The sequence below is a fragment of the Prenolepis imparis genome, unplaced genomic scaffold, assembly GCF_030444845.1.
Source record: "Prenolepis imparis isolate NDT839.2.m4 unplaced genomic scaffold, iyPreImpa1.0 SCAF_5, whole genome shotgun sequence".
Classification (NCBI taxonomy): domain Eukaryota; kingdom Metazoa; phylum Arthropoda; class Insecta; order Hymenoptera; family Formicidae; genus Prenolepis; species Prenolepis imparis.
The window spans coordinates 16,359,051-16,383,486 of record NW_028141163.1 but is presented as its reverse complement, the minus strand read 5'-3'; the positions used below and the strand labels follow the sequence as shown (position 1 = coordinate 16,383,486).

At 36.2% G+C, this 24,436-nt stretch overlaps 1 protein-coding gene and 1 long non-coding RNA gene across 16 annotated transcripts in view; one reads left to right on the top strand and one right to left on the bottom strand.

The window, feature by feature from the left end:
• The window catches only part of LOC145936221 (protein muscleblind), a 382,974-nt gene that overhangs the window by 180,149 nt on the left and 178,389 nt on the right, over positions 1-24,436 (top strand). The window lies entirely within an intron of this gene.
• Positions 1-24,436, bottom strand: part of LOC145936227 (uncharacterized) — a 274,129-nt gene that overhangs the window by 216,026 nt on the left and 33,667 nt on the right. For all 3 annotated transcript variants that reach the window (XR_014425348.1, XR_014425349.1, XR_014425350.1), the window contains exon 3: positions 17,935-17,971. This is a non-coding gene — a long non-coding RNA (uncharacterized LOC145936227). The remainder of the gene's footprint in view (positions 1-17,934; positions 17,972-24,436) is intronic.

The window sequence follows — 24,436 nt, the reverse complement described above, 5'->3', positions numbered from 1 at the left end:
AATTTCTCTTTGCATATAGTAGTAGTGGTAGTTTCGCGCTGATCACGTTGCAGTAGTGAAAAAAAGCCTGTTCTTCATCAATGCTTTACGAGCGAACGATATTATATCTCGTCGTGTGTGACCCCGCGGGTCTGATCAGTAACTTGTTGTGTTCCAGCTTCGCTAACAAAGTCTATACATATTGTTATGGCAATGTCGTAAATACAGTGTGTTATAGAGTCTATCGCGGCCTGCTCGTAAAGCTCGTAGAACGAATTCTCGCTGTAACGAGCGAATTAGAATCGCGATCGCAAAACCTAGTACAGTGAAAGCCACAAGATGCTGTTTCATAGCACTGTTTATGAGCTTATTACTCACAAGCTTTCGCAAAGTGCAACTTGCGTCTAATAAGCTTATAAATATCATGAAATAAACTTGCAATTACGTTAACATTTTTTAGTCATTCAATATTGAATATAGAAACGAAGATATAGAACTAAAATATAGAGAAAAATCATTTCTGCAATGTAAAAAAAATTAATTAAACATAGTGCTTTGCAAGCGCATTAGATCTATAATTATCTATAAAACGCCTATAGCAAAAGTGTAATATTTATTCAGCAGCAACCAGAAAAAGAATGTCCACTTGACGCATACGTAGTATATTTGGATCGAAAAATCGGAGAGAGACGCAAGGATAGTGAAATTCCAAATTTTAGCTTATCGCGCTAGAATAAAAAGAGGACGAGGGGAGGATCAGCGCGGTATCGTGAGGGTATCGTGAAACGAGATGACGATGAATAAAAACGTTATATGGGCGAAGCGAACGCGGTGCGGCTCTGCCGATTTTCACCAACGACTCCGATTACGGGCTGCTGGCCGCGTATCACGCGATGGGGCATTAGATTTTACCTGATCCCAGGATATATGTATATACGTCCCGGGATATGGTCGCGCACGTGCACCAGACTATGCGCACACGCTTCTCCCTCTTCCCTCTCAACCCCCTCAATCACCCCAGCCCCCTTCCGCCCCGAATCCTGCCTCTCATCCCCCGGTGAACGCGTAGCTGTGTCATCAGACGCGTGCCGCAGCGATGCATCACGAAACGACGCGGGAATCGCGGTGTAACGCTTCACCCGCTCACAAATCACGGCACGCTACGTCGCCCGTGTGTGCCGCGCACGCAACGCGATTACTCCCTCTCGCACGCCCCTACTTTGGACGGCAATTCGGTATCGTCATACGGGGTTACGATAAAAAACGCGACGCCACGGCGCCCCGCCGAAATTCCGCGCCATCGCGAAACGCGTCACCTCCTCCCTCTGGTCAACAATAACGCGACATCATCTACCGAAACGGAAGCAATGTTTTCTCGTAAAGAGAAAGACAGATCGAGATATATTTGCGCTTTTATTCAACGTCGTGTTTTATGCAATTAAATTCTAGTAATTTAAATAAGTTTTTTCTTATAACTATTAAATGTTCTTTTTAACCAAGATAAGAAAGAAATGAGTTTTTTTAAATATAAATGAACAAAATTTGTTCTCCTATTTTTCTTATCATTAACAGCATCTATAGATGTGGTAGCATTCATGAAAAATATTTGTTTATAAATAAAATTGCATAAAAATATTTTTACAAAGAGAGATTAGTTAATTTTAATCTCTTAATAATTAGGAGAATGCCGACGTCGTACGCGTAAAAAGAATTTACTCTGTACTTAGTTAGACTAATATAGCAGCGACCAAATAATGTACGTGTAATCTTGTCTTTGCATGGAAGAAAATAGTATGTATATACTCATCGTTACGTTTTAATAATTTAACGAAAATACTATAAGATTATATAATCGGGTGGAAAAGTTTAAAATCGCAAAAAGAATATTTTTGAGATATTTTAAGATGATATTAATAAAAATCTCTTATGACATGTCGAGTGTATATATTCTGAAGATTTTTAAATAAAATCTCGTTTAAAAATAGTAATTATATATAATGTAAAATGCGTCTTGCAATTTGTTATTATAATATTATTATACTATTATTGAACTGTCACAGGGATTGCTTTATATAACTTCTATAGATACTGTATTATTTTTTAATAAAGTTTTTATATAAAGCGTCTTCATGAGATATGTAAAATCGACGGAAAATACTATAAGATTATATAATCGGGTGGAAAAGTTTAAAGTCGCAAAAAGAATATTTTTGAGATATTTTAAGATGATATTAATAAAAATCTCTTATGACATGTCGAGTGTATATATTCTGAAGATTTTTAAATAAAATCTCGTTTAAAAATAGTAATTATATATAATGTAAAATGCGTCTTGCAATTTGTTATTATAATATTATTATACTATTATTGAACTGTCACAGGGATTGCTTTATATAACTTCTATAGATACTGTATTATTTTTTAATAAAGTTTTTATATAAAGCGTCTTCATGAGATATGTAAAATCGACGGAAAATTTTTATTAAAAATCTCAGAAAAATATCCTAAACTACTCTTTTCTTTCGGCTTTCATCGTGATGGCTTTCCTCTTAACTAGGACGCGAGATAGAACTTGAAAATGTCACAGAGGAAAAGTTAAATACGTCGAATACAGATTTCAATGTGGATATTATAGTCAAAATGCCGATGTACTCAGAGATATACGCATGCTCGACCGTACATCATCAGCGCTTTACGTTCTACTCAGTTATGCGCACTTTCGAGTCGGACTAAATTGACGTAAATGTCAATCCGGCTTTATACTTGACGCGCACTGTCAGTCATGTACAGTTAGAAGAAACTCTGCGCGTCCGCGCGGATTTTATTTTTCCCATATTCTCGCCCCGCTGGGACATGATAAGCGTATTTCTTTCTCCGGGTTCGTTCATGATTTCGCGAAAGAGCGTGCCGGGACTGCTGAGTCACCTGGCGATACAAGAGAATCGCGAGCGCCGTTCTTTGACTTTCAATATCTTTTCTTCGCCGTGGAAACTGACTTGCGAGAGCGAGGGAAGATGGACGCGATTTTGGGGATGATTGGAGAAAAAACAACGTCTCCTAAATTCGATTCTGATATCACGCGTGTCAGGCGTTGTTAATATTTGCTCGAAATAAGATGGGAATTAACTAAAATCGATTCTCTCTGCTCTTATATCGTCTTGCACCAAGCATTTCTTTTCTTATCTCTTAAGTTATAGAAGGCAATAAAGTTAAGATAAGGCAATTTTTTTACACAATTCGCTACGAAAAATAAATAAGGAAGCGATTCGAGATAGCGTCTCGATGTTAAAGTGCGTCTTTGAAACTTCAGATTTATTAATATCAGCGTAAAGGGCCATTTTTTGGAGTAATCATTCTTGTTTATTACTGCTCGTACTCCCTTGTAAGAAAGATATTTATAAAGCTATATTCTCGCGCGTGCGAAATCGCTATTATATTGATCGCTCTGATCATAAAGGATCGTTATGGAGCGAGAGAACTGCGAGACGCGTAGGTGGTCTTAGGCGACAACTGGTTCTTGATTTCTATATGTGATAACAGGTCGTTGACTTTGCTCCACGTGCATGAGAGCAGAAACTACATGGTAGGCGGCGTCGGCCGGGTGAGAATTCGCCACCTAATTTGGGAAGGTCCGTTTTAAGGGCCCGGAAACTCGTATAGGGCTAGGTTCGTTGTCGTGGCGATGAAACGAGATAATGCGAGTCGTGACCGGCCGTTCTTCTTCACACGCTGTTTTAGGAAATGCAAACGCGTTGCACGCTAAAAGCCGAGGTCTTATTTCTTATCGAATATTGTACGAAAACTTCAGCAGTTGGTTGTTACAATTTTAATAATTTTTTTTTAATTGTTTGTCGCACATATGAATATATTGAGATTTTTTACTAGAAAATTTCCGTATATATATTATATATATTATATATATATATAAATATAATTCTTTTTTATTTTTAGAGATATGTAACAATAAATGAAAATTTTGAAATCATAAATATGAGCTAAGAATTTTTAAGCATTAAGAAAAAAAATATATTAAAATATTAAGAGATATTCTCTTACATGGTTTATGATGTTATTTCAAGTCTTATAATATTTTTCTAATATTTAATATTATTATGAATATCTGTACGGTATCGACCGATAGTTGCGTCGACTTTACAGTGATTTGAGTTTTAATGGCGGAGATAAATCGCTTCAAAGTGCATATATATGTACATGTATATATGTATGTACGTACGAAGATGATTCCGTGCGGATCTTTCGGATCCGCGGCTATTTATCTCGTTTATTTTGCGCGCCATCCTCCTTCGTTGCAGTTCTATCCTCACTTAATTAGGTTCCGATTAACAGTAGAGCTTTGTGCAAATACCTCTTTAGAACTTTGCTGAAAACGCTCATTAAACGGCGGCTATCGAGTTACCGCTCTAGTAACGAACCTCGATTGTTTTCGATCTCGAAGCCGTCTCGTCGTTTGGCGCGACGATAACCCCGATTCCATCCTCCGCGCATGAGCTGGACCGACCTTCGTAACTACGCAACCACTTATCCGTACTTTAATCTCTCTATGTCATTTTATGTGCAACGTGTAACATATCACCGAAAGATGGAAGAAGGGAAAAGATTTTTAAATATACATACATGAAAATTCGCGAGCTTTATTTTTAGGATTTTAAAATTAAATGCAACTATATCTTGTGTGATGAGAACAAGTATTTATAGTATATAGTTATATATTATTAAAAATTGTATATTTATAAAACGATAATATATATAAATAACGTAATATATAATTTATAATATATAGTATCAAGCATCTTGCTAAATAATTGAATGAGTGCGACACGCGAGTAGCATATGATTTATATATATATATATATATATATATATATATATATATATATATATATTGGTGATATACTACTCGTGTCGTCCTCATTCAATTATTTAGCAAGGCGCTCGCTGTTTATTAGATTAGATTTTCATTTGAACAGAACACCCGATCACAGTCCCGCCGATATTGACGTTGTATTTTATCTAAATGCAAATTCGACGTGAGGTCCTGAATATCGAAGAATCTTTCCGTCCGCGTGGCCGTCGCGTGCAAGGCGATTTCGTAACGCGGTATGAATTAGCGTGATTCCGATCTGAATATCAAGGAATCCGCGTGAACGTGAGTAAAATGATGATGATACACGCGGTCGCTTTCTCTCTCTCTCTCTCTCTCTCTCTCTGTAAAGCATACTGCGTATACTTTTCTTGTCGCCTAGCGGGGAATCTTTGCACAACGGGTGCAAGAAAATGAATTAAATTCGCGTTTTTCATATCAAGGTTGTGTGATGTAGAATATAAAATTACGTCTACGTGGCTTCTCCACGCTTTATCTGCGTGATGCGCACGCGAATTTTTGTTTTTTTTACAAAGTATAATCTACGTAAGCTATGCATGAGATAAACAACTTGTTTTATCTCCAACTTTTGCTGATGTACACATATTGTATGAAAGGAAATATATTAAGTTTATAAATAATTGTTTGAAGTGTAGAAGAGGAGCGAAAATAATCGTTATGATGGTTCGAATATAGTTGAATTGCTGAAAAGTGTAAGAATACTTTTGATTTCTGTCAAACAAAAAAAGTTAATAAATAAAGTCATATTGGATATTTACTTCTTGTCTTTTTGTCGAATTAGCAAGCACGGAAGTTGAAAGTTGCTAAATTAAATGAACAACCTCCGATTCGTAATCTTGGGTAGCGCTTAATTAAATTGGCAGTCATTTACTCGGCTTGATTATTTACTTTTTCTTAACTGAGATTAGGCGCCATCTTATTCTACTATCCGCTCCCCTTCGTGTTTTCCTCGTCCGCAAGCTAATACTATATCCTGTAACAGCAGATGCTTTCGCGGGACTTCCCCATTGATGAGAAAATAAGTGAATCGGAATCGATATCACTGGAATTCGCAGGGAACGAAGTTAATTATCGTTTAATTGACAAAGATTGTGCGACACGACGCTATCAGGGACTCTCTTTCGTCCTCAACTTTCGTTATTTCCGAGTTATTAACGTGGTTTCGTGGAAGGAAAACTGCACAAATTAGCTCTTTCCAATTTACAATCGATCGCGATCAGAAGAAATGAAACAAAATAGACGACAATCAATTTTTTAGAAACAAACAATAAATTTTCAAAAAACTTGATATCGAGAATTTTCAATTCGCGTGTGCTGATGTGCAGTTTCTTTTATAATATTTATTTCATTTTTCCATTTTTTTTGTCATGAATAAATACGACCGATTTTTCTCGCGAGATCAGCTATTTATTGCTTACGCTTACGAGATTTGAATTTCTGATTTACGAATGCAGAATTTAATTCTTTCTCTCAACTCCTGAAATATAGCTGTCAATTAAGGTGAAAAGCTGGCGCCATCGATACTTAAATTTCCAGTGTGACATAGATAAATCTTCCATGAGAAGGCTCTTGCCTGCGCAAGCGTCTTTACGGCCGTCCCAAATGATCGCTTTAAATCTCGCTGGCGCGCATCGAAAGTTATCACATTTTTCTTTGCGAATTTTTGCCACGTTTCTCTTTTTTCTCTCCCCCTCTCGTAGGTGCAGGAGGGCGAGATTCCTCGCTTGGATGAGGGGGTGTGTTTCCTCGTCTACATTTCCCCCGCACCTTATCAACATAAGATCGATGTGCCGCGAAAGGAAAGTTAATATCGCTCGCGTTACGCTGCTGGCTGGCCTCAGAGTAAAGCAAGGAGGAAAGGATAGCCACGCTCGACCGACTTTTATATCACGCTCCGATCTCTCTCGATCCTCGTTCGAAACCTATAAAAGTCGAGCATCGTTTCGAGCGAGATCACTGGACAGATGATTTGGTATTCTAAACTTTACGATACTTAATAGAACATATTGAGAAAGATTTTTCAATTTGTGTTTTACGTCACGCGTCGCCTCGCTTTCCATTTAATTTTAAATAAAGTGTCTGATTCTACATAGTCGATTTTTTATATGAGTTTTGGAAAGAGATATTATTTGTATTTGTTAACGCTAATACTGAAAAAAAATAGTGGCGAGCAAAAATATGCTATTACAGTGAATAACTAAGTATAAGAAATTATTGAGAAGATTGTCTGGAAACAAAATCTATAAAACCGATCATTATTGATATGATCAAATATCGTGGATGAGATTGCAGTTGGATATACAAGTTTCAGAAAAAGATCTTAAAAATAATCTAATTATAAAATGTATGTAATAATAATTATAAAAGAATATTAATATACATAGCTTAAATATTGGCAAAATTTCTTTTATATTAGAATGCTGATTTAAAACGTTGTGCCACGTTTGCTATATATATCTTTTAAAGTAGCTATGTGGATTGTTATTCTGTGGATTGTCTACTGTTTTTTTTAATGACTTTATTGCATCTGACTGGGGAGCGTTTGCATTAAATAAGTTTGACGGCGCTCGCTATTAGTCATAGTCTGCGAGAAAATCGCGTTCGACGTATAATAAACGCGAGAAGGTGACTCATGCATTTCCTATAAACGGTACAAACCTCCACACACCGTCGTATAAATGATATAATATGCGATGATTCATGGACGAGAATAGAACGAATCTTTTGACGAAAATTCTAAATTAGTTTAGTATTTTTATTAGTCATCGCGCAAATTTTTATTTATTCTACAAAAATTAGTTATTACCAATAAGAATTAATCAATATCAGAATAAATATTTCGTTATTTGTTGCAAATATTATTGTTTTGCATCTGTTACTTCAAAAACATATTGTGTAATCGCTATTTTAATAAAACGTTTTTATTGGAAAATTAAATGTCGAATTTATACATTTTAATTTGATGTATTAGTATCTACGCGTTCAACATGCTAATTACTTTTATTCCAATATATTTACCAGATAAAGTTATTTTTGTGTTAAATTCTGATTTTTTACAAGTTACTTTTATTTATATAAAGTGTAATTTGTCTTTCATATTCTCATCCCTATAGTATCTTAATCTTAATAAATTCTAAAATACTCATTCATCGCGCAAAGAGACAATGATAGAGCTGCCACGGAAAAATATTCAGGACAATTTCTCACCAATTTCCGGCGAGAAATCCGGGAGCTTTCCTCCCCATTGTAAATCAGCATTTGATGTCACTCCGCGTCAAATCGCATGATTAACGGTCCGCTGTCGGGGCGGAGGGGTACGAAGGGGGCCCGTTGACTTTTCATCCGGGGCCTCGTCCATCGATGTCCACGTGCATCCCCTCCGCGAATTTTAATCATCCCTTTAGAGAAGGCCGAGAATGGAGGAGAGAGCGGAGAGATCTCGCGGCGACTGATGCGCCGCTTTATTTCGTTAACGTTTCAATCGATCATCGCATGCTTCTGGGATTTGCCCCTTTCCCCTATCGCCCCCTTTGCACTATGGCGTTTCACGACCTCCTGCTTCATTGCTGACGTAATCGTTGTCGCTCTATCTTTGTATAAGCACTCTTTGTCTTTATCCATTATGACATTGATCGGTTTGTAACGGTCTTAACCGCAGAACCGTAGAAAATCCACAGTACCCATATTTTATCGAAAGTTTCTAATTTTTGTTTACAAATGCAAGTGGAAAATATTCATAAAAGCCGAGTGTAAAGTAAGAAAAAAAAAGAAAACAGTTTTTACAAGATTATTCTGATCAGATAGATTTAGAATTTATTTTACTGATTCTCGATGATTGGTCTCTCCGAATTCATCCTGTTTTCCTTCTCTTTGCGCATCCCTTCCGACGGTCGTTTAAATTAATGACGCTTGTGTAAGTGCGACAGAATTGGAGTGAAAATGAATCGCTCCAAACGAATTGCGAATTACAGAGAAATGTCAAAGGTGAAGGAATGCGAATCACGTGCAACATCGTCAACTCTTATCCGGATACGGAGTGTTTGCCAACCATTTCCTATCTTGCGTTATCTCGTACGTGATCGAGGTTAAATGAATTCGAGATAAATCATTTATTCGTTTTCAATCTTTATCTATTATAACAGGGCTTAATTCTCAAAAGTTTTATTCACATCGCGAATATGTACTTTCCTATATTACTCTACTGTGTGTGCCAATATATATTGTTAAACTTTTTATTGCTTACATCTACGTTTACTATTGATTTAATCGCGCTTTTTCAATTATCAGTACCGTCCTTGTACGGCTAATAAAGCAGAAGTTATCGTGTGAAAGGAGCGGCCGAGCAAGCGAAATAAATTTAATAAATTAACACCCGCCTGACGCGCTACGTTAATTTACACCGCACAATATTCGGTCTGTTCCGAGCATAAGCGTGAATCCGAATTGCCAGCTACGCTTTTCCGTTTAACAATTTCCACTTTAATAGCCTTCCTGATCCTCCAAGAATCACGAGAGAGAGAAAGAGAAAGAGATCGCGCCATTGTGCGCAGTGTAAATAACATTTAATATTAGTGTTTTGCCTTGAGCTTTAGCGTAGAGACGGCTCAAAGAGCTTTTCCGCCGGCGAATCGGAGATGTTTTAATTGGCGCTTTCGCGAAGGCGTATTCCGCGTCTGCTGATGCTTCAAAGAGCGCACAACTGATATAATGATCACGTTAGATACCATCCCATCTTCGGATTAACGGATTCGAGTTTGCAATCAAGTAGTCTGTAATCTATGGCGTGTCAGTCCCATTGACATCCTGCTATACGCGGAACGGGATCTGCAATGATTTCCTTGGAGATTATGTAATGGCTCCAAGCAATCCCTGTTTTCGGAATATTGCTCTTGTCGATTGTATCGCGCATACCTGATAACTAGTCCTTTGTGTTCAAGATTGTTCGACATAAAGGAAAACGAGTAAAGTTACGTTCTTTGAATTTTCCGTAGAGATAAAAACTTCGCTGCGATCTTGGTTTTCGTCCCGATATTGCCAGAGAATTTTTACCTCTCTGCGCATATTCGGAAAATATCGATTTTACAATATTTCTTAAAACAGAATTCTCGCCTATATTTCGAGGCTTCATATTAAATTCATATTAAATTTTTATTTATATTAAACGGATCATTAATTTATCGAGTTCTATTTTGCTACGCTCTCTCGCGTAATTATTTTTATTCATAATAATTTATTTCTATACAAAAAACACTCGAAAGTTAAGAGACTTTAAATATTCAGCTGTTAGACCAGTGGAATTGCACAATTCAGAAAGCGACAGTGAATCACAATGCGACCGGATTCGAGAGGAGGAAAAGCTGGGATAGAAGAACAGGGGTAAAAGGGGAAGGAATGATATCATGGAAAATGGGGAATGCGTGCGGGGGGAAGCAGACGATCTCGGTGTCCGAGATCCGGGGAGAGGTAGCGCGTTATCGAGAGTACGCGGTATTGGCAGACCGTTTCCCAGCAAATAATTGGAAATGCAAACGGAACCGACCGCCCTGTGATAGTTCGATAATTGAGTCCCTTATCAGTGTTTGAATGCGCCCTCTGTCTCGCTCCCGCGCGCCCTTTGCCCCGATTCTCACCCTCGTATTCTCTCGCCCCCTTTCGTACGCTAGGAGAGTCCTCTTTCTTCCGCGCATCCGCTATCGTCAATCCTCCTTTTCTCTTCTCCACCCTTTTACAGTCCCCTCGTCCTCGTCATTTACATGCCGTAGTGCCTCGTGAAGACGATTGCGCATCACCAACGAACGAGCAGATGCAAGTGCAGGTGCGCACGTGTTGCTAAGGCAGATGCGCACATCCTTGGGCTAATCCCAAATTTTTTGTTTTAGTCGTTTCTTTTAGGAGATTTTTAAAGCGATATAAAACTGAAGGAATTTGATGAATTTTGTTGAGATAGAAATATTGTTATCAATCTGTATTCGTTTTTCGTAAATTAATTGTTTCGAAAAAAAAAAGTTTTTTGTTTTCGTATTGCAACTCTTGGATTATATCTATTTTTTATATTTTCTATAATTTTAGCTACAACGATGTCTCGCGTTTGTGATAACTAAGATCCAATTAACTGATGATCATATTTTGCTAGGAAAGTAGATAAATTCTTTGATCTTCTCTCCAGGCCTGTTTACTTTAGCGCGAAAAAAAATATGCCATCCAAGGGATGCAAAGGAACGAAGAGCGCAAGCAATACACTAACGCGCCAACTTTTAACTCCTCCGGGTCATTTCCCGCTTGCTCACGACTACAAACCGTCTCGGTACGTTTACTGTAAATGTACCCGGAGGCTTCAGCATTTTGTGGCTCGTGGTATCTGCGCGAATCTCGTTCACGCATTGCGTAAATTTCGGTGCATCCATACGGGTTTTGCGGAAGCAGAGGATATGTTTGCAAATATACAGTCTCGAAAAGTACTTCCTTTCAATTGCGAATTCTCTAAATTTAAAGCTTTCTGTAAATTTAATCTTTCTCAAGAGTTGACGATGTATATTTAATATATATAATTTATATATATATGCATAATACATATTATATATATGTATATATAAGCTTTTTCATTATCTGACTCTTAAACTTTTTAAATAATTTAATATAATAGCCGAAATTGAAAATGAGATTGCGGTTAAAATACAATATTACATTCTCTAAATTAAATCTTTTTTATCCTAAAATATTTTACAACATTTATTATTCAGGAATACCCCAAATTTGTAATAAAATCGGATAAGAGAAAATGTGTCATCAAGTTACGCGTATTAATCATAAACGTCATCGAAATGTCAGTTAAATCGAGAAGACGACGAGCGAATGACATCCAATTATTCTCGGACATACATATATTGCGTATACGCTTGCACGCGTGTACGCTATGAACGCACGTGCGATGCTTTGAGCTGCAAGGTCCACTAGTGCGGCGCCATAAACACCGGCGTAACGCCAATTACGCAAAGGGTGAACCGCGATGTTTTGCCGCGCGAGAACCAAAATTATCCCCGTGTTCCGCCCTCTCCCCGTCCCACATGTTCCTCGCTCGTCCTATTCCTGTCGTCAGCCGGCCAGTGCTTCCGATTGCGCCGAAATTTCAGATAATTTCGCTTAGTCACGGCGCACCGGCTGCACCGACCTGTGTACCGGATATTCGTAGCTTATAAACGTCGTCCTGGCGGATTTTGTGCAAAATACTTTTTTGAAGCGGTGGCTATATTGAATCAACAAAAATCTAAGTTGTTGCTAAAAAATTATTTTAATTACGTAGAACTCAAACGCAAAAACGAAACGTCTTATTTTAATAATTCAATATGCCAACTTTACGATTTCTTATAATTATTTAATTATATTTTAATTGGAAAAATTACTAAATATACTAAAAATAATTAGAAATTATCTCTCGCAAGATGGTTTATTTCGTTATTTTATGCGTGATATGAATATCTTATTAACAATAAAATTTTAAGTGCAACGGTTATTTCATTAAGTAGATTAAAGCTTATGTTATTATATTGTAATTACTTCTACGACATAAAATGTAACTACATTATTTTCTGTAAAGGAACGCTGCAAGCTATTCGTTAATTTTGATACAAAGATGCTTGGTAGCGCGTCTTTATGTAAAAGCCGCGCAGCTATATTTGTATTTGCAAATATGATATTTACGATAATACGTTGATGCAATTTTTGCGGTGATCCACAGACACGTTTTTAATTTGTAAACGAGACACAAAGTGTGCGTTAATGTTTTAATGCGCTTTTAATACGAGTATACGGCGAGCTAATATTTTAATATCACGCATGCCGCAAAAATTACGACATTCCCCGAATAATTTAATTTATGCCGAAATGCAACGCATAATCACGAAACTCAAGAATATATTTGTTGACAAATTTCAATGCAACAGAAATATTTCATATTTTAGAACTGAACTAACGTCGATACAAAGAAGAGAATTTTGAGCTTTCGTGTCATTGTATTTGATGACATCTACATATCTTTTAATTTTTTATTATATTTGAGATATTTTCTAAAAAAATCTAAAAATTATATCAAGCGGAAGAATCATATTACAAAATTAGAAAATTCTAATCTCAAGTGTAGGGGAGGAATTATTTTTATATGCGATTAAATATTTTCGTATTTACGAAGTAATAATAGAATCACGAAAAATTACCTCGGAAAGAGGATGCTTTTCAAGAATATTATCTTTTTTTCAAGTAGCTCCTTCGATCGATGCATGAAATATGCTCAGTCGATTACGCACGCCACGCAATTTGCCGGGCCGGAAATTAATTTTATATCGGTCAGTCGTTACGGCAGCGAACAAACGAGAAGCGCCTTCACCTTATTACGAAACAATCCAGAGCACGGTCAGTTAATTCGCGAAGGCGTGGCAAGAGGGGAGGAAAGACAAGCTGGGGGGAAAAGGGGGAAGAGGATGAGGCGCGACGGAAGGCCATGGACCCGGCTTAATCAAATTCAAGATTAAACTTCGGAGTTTCGTAAGTCGTTTCTCGCGAATATTTGTCGGGGAGCGATTTTAATTTCCATAAGTACCGCAATCTCGCCTCTCTTGGTATCTTCCCCCCTCTTCTACCCCTTTGCCATCCTCTTTGACTGCATTTTTCCCGGCTCCTTTATCTGTCTTCGCGCGCGAATCGACACGCGTGTTGCGATATTAAAATTCTCGATAACGGAAACTCGCACGGTACTCGACGATCTGCATTTTAATGGTCGCGAGAGAGAAGTATCCGGTTCTCGCGCAAATATTTCGGGGCTGGATCTTGAAGAATCTGGGATAAAATTTTCGGGCATCTCGTGCCGATTAAAATTCGATCGCGATTGCATTGAGGTTTTTTTTAAATATTATTTTATAATATTCTTACTTTTACTGCATTTTTATTGTTTTTTGTTATTTAATTAGATCGTGTATTTCTGTTAACTTTGTGTTTTAGTAAAGATATGAAAACAACGTGCTATTCCCTCGCTTTTTGATTATATATATTTTTCTTATTTCACTGTACATTTACATTTAATTTTACATATACTTTGCATTTCGTTACATATTAATAAAAATAACTTGTTATGTCGAAAAGTTTTGAACTTGTGAAAGGCATTTTATATAAAAAATTGGTTGTAATTATGAAACAAGCATAAAATTTATAGTATAATGTTGAAAATAAAAATAACGATAAAATTAATCTGAATATTACGTGGCAAAGTACAGAAAGCAGTTTAAAGAAACAGTGCTTATTAATATTTCGTATAAATATAGCTTAGGAATACGACGTTTTTCGATATCTCAGTTTTTCGATATCTCGATATTATAGGACGTGAAAGCCTAATAGCGATCATGTGTGCACAACGCGCGACAAAACTGTCAATTAGAAGTGTAAATTCTTTATTGCGCACTCGTGGCCGTTATGTAATAGCGGGAGATACACCTCTGATTAAATTTCTACCGCTATCACGCGCACCTGTCGCCCGATTTAAGATCCCTCGCGAGGAGGAGCCTCGACGGTCGAGAGAATACAACCACCTCGATATTTTCCCTCGTGACGCAATTTTACATCCTGCAGCAACCCAGTCGCTGTCCCCGATCCGGTGGAGCCGGAATGACGCCGAAGTGCCGTTACTTCTTTCTTTGGAATATCTTAAAATTTTGTAATCAGTTTCGAAGAAGTTTGCTGGGTACTTGAAGGGGGACATGCTAATCAAGTTATTTCAAACAGAGTCAAGTTATATAAATATCGAATTTTTATAATGGACCGTGATTATTACTAAAAATTAGTTTAATAAAATTGTTTTAAATGGTATAACAAGTAATATCCAAAAATAGTAATGATGATAATTTTCGAAAATTTTTAAATATTCCGCATGAAAATATCTATACCTTTTCTGCTTTATAAGTGAACACAGACAAAATATCTAAAGGTTATCATTAATATGACTAATGCCTCAGCAAAAAATTCACCCGCAAATAGATTTTATTTCGCTTCAATCCATACTATAAATTTTCAGCACGCGAAAGGGACTCGTAATTCTATTCAATCGATCCTGTAAGGCGGTGCACGCAACCCCCACGTAAAATTATCACCGCGAACGTTTCGCGGCAAGAAAGTTACCCCGTACGGGGCTAACGATAATTAAGCAGTCCACTCGACATTATAATACGGGCAATTTACTTGAGAAACGCGGGAGCGCGGGAAATTACGATGCGCCATCGCCGAGGACCCACGTCGCGGAAGAGGGACGAAGGGCGGAGAGGGCAGAGGGAAATTAACGAAATTCCGTTTGCTCGTGCTGGCGCGATACAAACGCCTCTCGCCTCGTAGGGTCGATAGAGTGGCGGCGAGGATGCAAGAGGCGAGTCGACCCCTCCCTTTCCCTTTCTCTCTCTTACACACACATTTTCTATCTTTTCTGTTTGCTGCCGAAGCCAGTTATTACGGCGTTATTTCAACCCCTCCGATCATCTTCCCTCCCCTTCCGCACATTGCGGTATTAAATTCCCATATTGTCACGCTACGCGACCCCAACCAAGTGCAGCCGCGAACGCACAGCGGTGGCGGATACTGTAATTTTTATCGATGGACCGGCGTGCGCGCTGTAACGCGGAAAAAAAGCGATCTTTATGAAATGACGTCCAATAGCACCCTACAGTTACGAGGGTACGTGTGCATACACACGCATATACGTATGTGTATGTGTGTGTTGATATGGATGCATATGCTGTTTCTCCACAGGCGGTCGGTCCACGTCTGTTGTTCGCTCGTCTTTCTTTCGCGCTCGCAGCGAACGCGAGCAGCATACGCGGAGAATAATATATAACTCAATCCGTTAAGATTACAGAGAGTAAATCAATTATACAGTTTCGCGTACGAAACCTCTGTTAACAGAAGGCGCTTTGAAGCCACCACGTCGGTGTAATGCATTCGGAAATGAATTACCGACCCGGGGTATTATCCGCAGGGCATACATAGGACACGTTTCTGATCAGGTGCGCGTCCTATGGAGTGCCTTGCTTCTAGCGCGGGGTCCAAGTTGTGTAACATCGTTAGCTTATTTGCATTCGCGCAGTCGTGACAGCTCGCCCGACCCTGGAAATCGACTTTCCGCCAAATTGAATTACTTTACAGTACGTTGTTGAAAATTTTATGATTCACTTGTTTTTTATGTAGCTACGTTATGCAGCTATGCTATAAACAACATTCGCGAATCGTGAATAAAAGAAAAGTGCAGTTGACTAGGGATACTTGTTATAGAAGTTAAGTTGCAAATGGGATATGATTTTCTTTCTTGGCGGCGAATTTTGTTCTTTCTTCTCGATTTTATCGTGACTCATGTATTTATATTATTTGTGCATCCAAGCTTTTCGCGATTATTTTGCACATTGCATACACATATAGACGCAAACCTACACACAAATATATGAATACGATCAAAAAACAGCGAGACAATAAAAATGCAAAACTTGCGTCTTGGTGCTGTGGCTTATTTTCAAAAATAATATATAACATATATCGACTTCCTGTCCGAGGCAGTTTGTAAAAATATCAAATGTGCCAACGTGACGGATACCGAAACTTATGCATATTTATTTTTTATATGCACATCTTTGCGCATTAAGATATTAAATTTTCATATCACTATATCTCGCGAATTATTATGATATAATAAAGCTATTACGATAATAATGAAGCTAATCAGTGCATATAAAACTACTCGACATTATGCGTATTTATATTTTTTTTTATTCTATATTGATGACTCAGTATGCGTATTGAAAAATACGAACATGTGAGACAAATTGGATTAAGTATTATAATCGTATTTCCATGTTACTACTAAAAATTTATGCTATAAACTCTGTTGTTAAATATCCAAGAGTTTATTTAATTATCTTTCAAAATTGAAGCGCAGCATATTGCTAATTTGTAGTTACGATTGTACTTTCGCCTATATATAAATATTTTCATCGCGTAGTGACTTTTAATAACTCCCGGTTATCAGAGAGACCTCAACACGCCATATTTCGCATTTTACGAGACACATATACCTACATATATCACGTGCGCACAACATATCGAATAAATTGAGGGAGAAATATATAAAACATTCTGACAGCTTTCCATCACGCGGTTTACGAAAATCTCCGGTTTCAGGTTTAGAGAAGTTTAAGGGAACCTGTAGACGTCGGCAGAGTCGCGCAACTTTACTCGATGTTCGCAACCCTTGTTTGGCAAGCCCTTCCGTGATCAGGTTTAGCCTACGCGCGCGAAATCGATGCAGACGCTCCGACAGAAAGAGAGTGCAGGGATCGGGCAGGGCGGGGTTCGGGAGAGTTCTAGTCCGCTCGAATTAATTGCATCGCAACGAGAAGCCCCGTAAACGAATGCGTAGCACGCACGCCGAGCAATTTATGCGATTGCTCGTGTGCCGTTGAATTCTCGTAACCGAGCGCGATGCGCACAAAATTTACGCAACAGTGACAATCTATTACAAGAAGCGCGGTGCTTGCGATTTTTTTTAGTTCTGCATATAAAATACCTTAAATTTAAAAAGTGTAACAGCAACTGACAGGCATCCTAAATTTATGAGTCGTATAACCTCGTTGAAAATTGGAGCAAAATTTTTTTCAAATTTCTTAATACTAAGCACAAGTCTCAGAAAATCTTATATACATAACACATATAAAACGTTAGAATTATGATATGAGATACTTTGAGATAAATAAACAATGTAAAAAGTTAAAAATTTATCGTAGCGCATCCATTTCAAAATAATGAATTTATGAAAATATTATATTTATAACATTTTTATTAATTTGAAAATATTCTCAATTTCCTTAAAATATAATAATAATTATATAGAAATATATATAATCAGAATTCAAACATTAAACAATTCATATAAGATAAACTAATATATATTTCTGCATCTCTGTTATCATTACATAAGCTTCATAAATCCATTACTTCGAGATAAAATTAATAAAAAATAATTTAACACTCACCAGTGTTGACTCATGACCAAGTATATGATGATGACACCTGTAAAATAAAAAAAATATATTAGAATTATATACATACATAACGCAATATTTAAAATAATTAATATTTTAAAAAATTATATTACACGCAATAAATTTTTTATTTATCCTTTAAATATATATAAATTCTTAAAACTTATATAATTCGCGATTTTGTTTTACACATTAGCTTTTATAAAAAATAATAATTTAAGTTTCTTATATAAATATCCTAATCATTATAAATCTTAAACAGCGTTAAAATATTTGATATAATTATTTTTTAAATTATTGTATATCTATATTTTATATTTCATTATATACAATGTATTGTATTATGCAATGTTGTAAAATGGATTATCGCGAAAGTAAACGAGTTTTTAGTTTCACAAAAAAAACAAAAAAAAAAGTTGTGCTCACTTTATGATTGCTCTACTATTCTCTCTAGGCATCTTTTTTTTTTGTTCATCCTTTGTAGTTTTTTCATAGCACTCACACATTACTCGCAAAAACATAGTTAACAACGATCAAACATAAAATATGACGATCACGCGCACTTTGCAGTCACGACATTAATTGCATGCGACTTTATCATATTGCGACGAAAAAACTTGAGCTATGATAATGTTTTGTCTATTACCGAAAAATATGAAAATGACACCGAAAACGAAACTTTATTCTCTCTCATACCGCATATTTCCAACGTATAAATCTCGTGGAATATGTATATATACCTATGTATATTATGAACAAAGTCGACATATCATGTCTTTCCTTTACTTGAATCAAATAGCTTTCGCCTTGATGATATTCCTACATGTCATTCATCATGGGAATTAATCAATCGCCCTGAGTAACACTGAGACGTTAATTGCAATAATTACAGAGAATGATTGGTATCGCGTTTGGCATCTTCCATCAAAACGCAATTATATTTCGAGAGATAATATGCCAACACACGAAATGCTATAACCTTCCTACACGAGTCTCACCGCGTGAATAACAAGACGACCTCGCTACAATATAAATAATAATGCAATATAAATAATAGACGTACTTCGATGTAGCTTCGGCGCTTGTTTTTAGTAAACCACACGTGGAATTTTACAAAGTCGTAACCAAACATTACCACAGCATAGTTTTTACGTTATTCTCTCGTCGTAAAATGAAAAAGTGCGCCTTGCATGAGATTAATGTCCAGAATATCGTGTAAAGTGCTATGCCATCGTCATATTCTGCTGATTAGTGTGTGCGCGATCGTAATTAACCACGTCTTTGCGAATGTGTCATCTGAATGCTACGAAGGAGTAGTAAAGAATGAATATGAGAGAAAGCCTAGAAAGGCGTCGACAACAGAGTAACCAGTTGTTTAAAATAAACAATCTATTAAATCTTGGAAATTTTGTAATGAATATCAAAGTTAGTTTTACAAAAAATATATGACTATTATATATGTGCAAAGAATTAATTTTATATGAAAATTATATTCACAAATATTTTTATTATGCACATATTATATACATATGTATATATATATTTTTCTTCATATATTTTATTTTATAGTAATATTACTAAATAATATTAACATATAATAGTCACATATTTTTTTTGTAAAACTTGCTTTGATATTCATTACAAAATTTCCAAAATTCCAATTTTTATAATATTAAATTAAAACCGAGACACTTCACGAAATATATATATATATATATATTTCCTTAACTATATTTGTTAGTTTATTGTTGCCTTTGATTAATAAATTCTTTTAGTATGAATTTGCCTCTTTCTATAAAACCAAATCAAACGCTATTTTGTTCATGCAAGCGACTAGGCGGATTATCGCAGCATAATCGTTTCGTCGTTCATAAAATAATCCAGCTATCCATCGATCAATAAGCTTTCGTGCGTTTCAGCGGCGCTGCACGATTCCGACGGGATCATTTAACCGAATCATTCCGCAAATGGCGATGCTTCGCGTGGGCGAATCGAAAGCGACGTGACAACCTGACGAACGTGTTGCGACACTATACTTTCGCAATTATCTATGTTAATTGCGTGGCTTTAACCTGCTCGCATCATTCGACGTCGGGGCGCTTGTGTATCCGCTTTGTCTTCGTTAAAACTCGATCCTCTTTATTCCTCTTATGCGAGTGAACATACACGTACACACAATACTCTTTCCCTTTCTCGACCCTGTCGTTTCTCTTCCCCTTTGTGTACCCATCGAGTTCACGTATGTACGTAATCGCGTAGGTTTACATCCCTCTGTGTGCAGCACGAACTCTGATTCGTAGTGCCTCGCGATTACGGCGCTTAATCGAGCGATTCGTTTACTACGCTACCATCCCAGAATGGAGGCTACTATATTCCACGTTATGTGGACATAGTGCTTCTCCATCGATCATGGCCCCACGAATTAGCTTTGCAACTTAATTACACGGTGCTTTAGACTTATCAATTTTTGGACCCGTTTGTTAATCGTGGCACATGAATCTTACGTTGAAATCGAGATCTCGATTTGAACTTTAATTAACTTTGCAGCTTAGCGTTTGGAAGATTTGTTGTTGGATGTAGAAAATTTCTATTTTATTTCTATCGCGTCTTTAATCGTTTAAGTTGCAATCGCAACTATTTGCAATTGAAATTCAATTGCTTTCTCATGCTGACATCTAATGGAGCGATAAGCATAATTTAATTTATCGATGTTACGAATGTCACGCACATATACACACACATCGTGGTTTAGACGCGTAAACGCATGATATATAAACTTGTGTAAAGTTTATTTCCAACTACTGCGTACTCGCGAAATGATCGATGATACGAAATGATGTCTCGCGCGAGCATGCGCACCATTCTAATGACAATCTCTACCAAACGACGTAACGCGATCGCTTTGATTTCACCGTCGTTCGTCGAGTTGCAGCATGTCCGATTTCTGCCACAGGAAATGCGGGCACAATATGAGCACAGACAGCGCTAAAGAGATGGCTATGGAAGTTTTCGATCGATAGTCATTACCGGTGCAGACAGGCATCGTGCTGCAATCGTGAAATCAACTAGTTTCTCCTTGCACGAACCCGTTCCACGCGAATATGATCGACGATACTTTTTTTTTTTTTTTTTCATGCGAAAAAATTACGGTTTCGAGATATTTCACTGACCATGTGGGGAGATTTCGACATTTTTATAATTTAATAGCATTATGAAAGCTAGGATTTCACAATAACGCTGATAATTTTTATGTGACGATTTTATTATAACGGTATATATGAAATATATATGGAAAGACAAAATTAAATGCAATATTGGGAGAATGTTAAAATTCGAAAATTGTGACAATTTTTTAATATGTTTAGAAGAATTCGACTTTATGTGCGAGATTGTGTATTTAAATAATTTTATTTAATCATATATGATAATATTTTCATTTCAAAGGTGATTTTTTTTTTAGAAATTATATTATTTTAGTATTACAAAAGATGTCAGAATTTTTATGAATATCTAGATTCTTATTAATGTAATAAAAAGAGAGTAGTTATTTTTATAAACATTAAACACGAAATTATTTTAAATTTATTTAACTTGTCAATTCTTTTGTATGTATAAAAATTAAAATTAAAATAAGTGTTTCAATTTGCGAAATGTTAAAATATTAATTTCAGTAAATCCAGAGAATTATTATTTTCAAATTAGCATGTTGCGATATTACCTTACATTTTTCGCTTAAATGTAAATTACACGTCTATTCGCTTTTTTACTTAACTTGCTCTCTTTGCTGAGTCATTGCCACGAATTAGATTTCAGTTACTGACACGAGTGTGAACTGTGAACGCAAAAAAGGAAAAGTATCTGCACGAGGAACGTACATTTTTAAGTAATTAAACTTTCCATGGAGCAGAACATATACATGACACATACACACATACGTGAAACAAGCGCGCGCGCTTATATTGCGATGATGTGTTTTATAAATTTGCATAGAAAAACTTGGGTAGCGACTGGAAGTAATCTAGCTAGTTTCGCACTCCGGAAGACGGTGACACGTCGCGTTTGCCACTGTGCCACTGTAATTTCACGGTTCAGTACGACCGTTGGGACCGAGTTGTGTGGGCGCGACTTGCGATCAATGACACGTCGTCAGCCGAATGTTACAAGGCTTTATGTGACTTAAATATGGCATTGAGATATTGCGCAACCAGAATACAACGTATACGCATACTACATTGCATCGTGTACTCATATAAAAAACATTGATATGAGGAATACTAAGATGTTACGCAATGCATAGAATTTTTTAATATTAAACATCATAAAAGAGAGAGAAAATTGCTCGAGAAAAGTCTCGCGACTCTTCTTCTTTTAATTCGAGAGATATCGAAAATATCTCGTGCGATTTTTCTTGTAAAATTCTCTCACAATCATTCGTAAATGCGACGAGCAAGGCGTTAACACGAGCCAGGGATCAGAAGGGCGCGCGCGCGCGCGCGGATAGAAGGCTTTAAAAATCTAATCTCTCTCGGAAAGTTAAGACCCTTTATGTTTAAAGTGTCTCGGCCCTCCATTGTGAGCCCCCGCCTGGTTTCTCGCTTGAAAATAGCTGGCCACCGTTGTGCATAGCGTGTATAATATGGGACGAAGGAGATAAGGACGACATGTGTATGTCGACGAGTCACACAAGATAAGCTGAAGAACCGGGACGATTACCGTGGGGGAACTTCCTCATTTCTCAACCCCTTCCGCACTTATCGTCCTGGTTATGTGCCATTTCCATACACCTAATGGTGCACCGCGAATAGCGAAACAGCATTTCGTTTTAATGGGGAACGGTGTACACACATACACACACATACATATATACACGCACCATCTCTGTTGTACGAGGGGACTTTTTGGCAAGTTCCTGTCGTGTCGTCGTCGTCGTCGTCGTCGTCCAAACTTCCTCTTCGTTAAGTACTTTGGCAACACGTCCTTGAGAGTTTTTGCCGACGACGGGGTTAAGCGCTCGTGCATACGCATTGGTGAAAATTTACATGCTTCGGTTGCAAATAATTTTAACTCTTACAATTAGTGGTTTAGAGAATGTTGAGTACTGATCTAATACTCGACGCGCAAACTCGATCCTTGAGTGCAATTATTGGACATTATTATTTGTACGTAATAATAAATTCACTGATGATTTCAAAAGTATATGTTAAGTAAAACATTTGTGTGGTTGCAAAAATCAATAAAAACATATTTTTCTTCAAATTTTGATTAAATATTATTGTTCGTTGTGTGCATATTAATATTTGAAATTAAATAAAACTGAATATAATTGATACACAATTAATATGACATTTCTAAATTGTTTATGATATCGATAATAAAAGTTTTATGGAAATCTCGTATTTTAAATTTAAAAAAAAACCTTGTGAAATGGATATATATTAATCGATATATTTATTTTATTAAACGTATCATCAAAATTTATTTTTGCACTATTACGTTATCTTTTTTAATTACTATATATTTTTTATAGAAATACACACACACACAAGTATTTTATTCAATTCTAAAGTATCTCAGAAAAAGTCAAGGTTCAAATAGCGATTTAAAATAAAAAATATTAATATTCTATTCTAAAAATCTATTTTAAAAATATTCTAAAAATATTACGTGTGCATATTAATATTTAAAATTAAATAAAACTGAATATAATTGATACAAAATTAATATAACATTTCTAAATTGTTTATGATGTCGATAATAAAAGTTTTATGGAAATCTCGTATTTTTAAGTGATTTAAATTTAAAAAAAAACTTTGTGAAATGGATATATATTAATCGATATATTTATTTTATTAAACGTATCATCAAAATTTATTTTTGCACTATTACGTTATCTTTTTTAATTACTATATATTTTTTATAGAAATACACACACACAAGTATCTTATTCAATTCTAAAGTATCTCAGAAAAAGTCAAGATTCAAATAGCGATTTAAATTTATAAAAAATATTAATATTCTATTCTCAAAATCTATTCTAAAAATATTCTAAAAATATTAATATTCTTGACATTGCCAAATTTTATTGTTTATATTGATTAATATTCTAATTAGTGCGCGACAGGATTATATATATTTAACTAATAAATTATTAATTAGCAAAACTTCTTGATTTTGAGTCGTTGAAAGCAAGTGGATCTTACAATACAATGCCATTTAAAGAAGATGTGTTGTTTATGAAGAGAGAGACCTTTCGCCGTTCCAATTAGAAATTCATCACGTCGTGTTTCCTCGAGAATAAACCGGGCTCTCTCGAGAGGGACGCTCCTTGGGGAAATATGTGTTGGAATAAGTCGACCGATACTGCGTCGCCTACGATAACCTATCTGCGCAAATAATGTTAGAATTCATGAGGCCGGCCTTTTCGTAGCGAATTAATGCTTAAATATTACGACGTGTAATTTTCTTCGCGGACAGTCAAAATATTTGCGCACCG